Genomic DNA, 1,883 nt, shown 5'->3' on the forward strand with positions numbered 1-1,883 from the left:
CACCGGAAGTGCCTCTTTATTACGCACAAAAAATGAATACTCCCCCTGCTAGCTGGGACCCACCTTGGTGGGAGGTTGACTTGTGGGCCTACTAAGTTGACGGGGACGAAGGGCTTTGTCAACTTAGTCAATATGAACGATTCTAGCTCCAGTGACCGTATGATGTCCATCCAATGGCCGTACTGCTTCTTCAACCTTTGGTCTTCTTGCTCCAGCCGCCCAAAGCAGCGCAGGTTGTGCCACCTGCTCCTGCCTCCTGTGGCCGGCTGTGCTGCCGCGGAGGCCTCACCGCCCCCTACTATTCCCACCGCTGGCCAGGCCTTGCGGCGACGGCAGCCTCACACCGCAGCCGAACGAGTGAACCCTCATACTCCTCTCCGCGTGGGCATCCACAGCCGCGTCTTCACCGGCTCCGCATCGTCCCCTTCCTAGGCCTCGCCGTCGTCCACCGCCCTGGTGCTCTCGGCGCGGCGTGGTCAACGTGGTCAAGGAACGACTTCCATTGGACGTGGACTGTACGTGGAGAGGCTGATAGCTAGGTCCACGGCCGCAGTAAGGAAGTGCCTCCTTATTACGCGAAAAATAATGACTCCTCCACCTGACAGCAGGGACCCACTGGACGGGCCACCGTATTTCGCGAAAAAAATGTTTCCCTCCTAACTGCTGGGACCCACCAGCTACACCTTCGCACGCAAGGAAGTGCGTCCGAAAAAAAAACAATTTGCCCCCCTGACTACTGGGACCCACCAGCTACATCTTCGCACGCAAGGAAGTGCGTCCGGGAAAAAAACCCAAAACAATTTGCCCCCCTGACTGCTGGGACCCACCAGCTACATCTTCGCTGGCAAGGAAGTGCCTGATAGTCGGGACCCACCTGGTCGAAGTGTACGTAGCGTTGTCATTCTGCTCGCGAATGTGTACATACATATATACTGGTCGATGTAGAAGCGCGCATGTGTCGTAGTAGAGGCACGTACGTGTCGTAGTAGAGGCACGCACGTAGCATGTACACGTACGTACAGCAACCAGGGTGCAAGAAAGAAAATACGGCCATGTATTTGTATGTACGGCCAGGGCTCGTGTACATGGCTGGGTCGGAACGGAGAAACAACGTCGTCGTCGTGTTCATCGGGAGGCAATGGAATGCGTCGTGTTCATCGGGAGGCAACGAACGCATGGGAGCCAACCGGCTGGGTCAGAATGGAATGCGTGGTCGTGTTCATCAGGAGGGCTCGGACGGAACAGGCGATGGAAATGAGGCCTGGCGTACCGCACAACGGAGGAAATGGACCTTCTACGTTCAGAACTGGGTCCTGTTGATTGGGAGGGGTGTGGCGTACCGCAAAACGGAGGAAACGGACCTCCTATGGTCGAAACGGGGGTCCTGTTGATCGGGAAGGGTGTGGCGTACCTCAAAACGGACAAAACGGACCTCCTACGGTCGAAACAGGGGTCCTGTTGATCTGGAGGGGTGTGGCGTACCGCAAAACGGACGAAACGGACTTGTGTTGGAGTGCTACGGTCGAAACGGGGGTCTTGTTCATCGGGAGGGGTGTGGCGTACCACAAAACGGAACTCCACGGGATACTGTTCATCTCCACCGTCGACCTCCTCCAGCCTCCACGGGCTACTGTCGACCTCCTCCAGCCTCCACGGGCTCCTGTTCATCCAGCCTCCACCGCGCGCTACTCCACCGGCTACTGTTCAACCACCCCTCCATGGGCACCCCTCCACCGTCTACTGTTCATCCAGCCCTCCACATCATGGGGTCCTATTCAACCACCCCTCCACGGCCACCCCTCGACCGTCTACTGTTCATCCAGCCCTCCACACCACGGGGTCCTGTTCATCCAGAGGCAATGCCACCGCTCATTGTTCATCCA

This window comes from Triticum aestivum, chromosome 3B, assembly GCF_018294505.1.
Source record: "Triticum aestivum cultivar Chinese Spring chromosome 3B, IWGSC CS RefSeq v2.1, whole genome shotgun sequence".
Taxonomy (NCBI): domain Eukaryota; kingdom Viridiplantae; phylum Streptophyta; class Magnoliopsida; order Poales; family Poaceae; genus Triticum; species Triticum aestivum.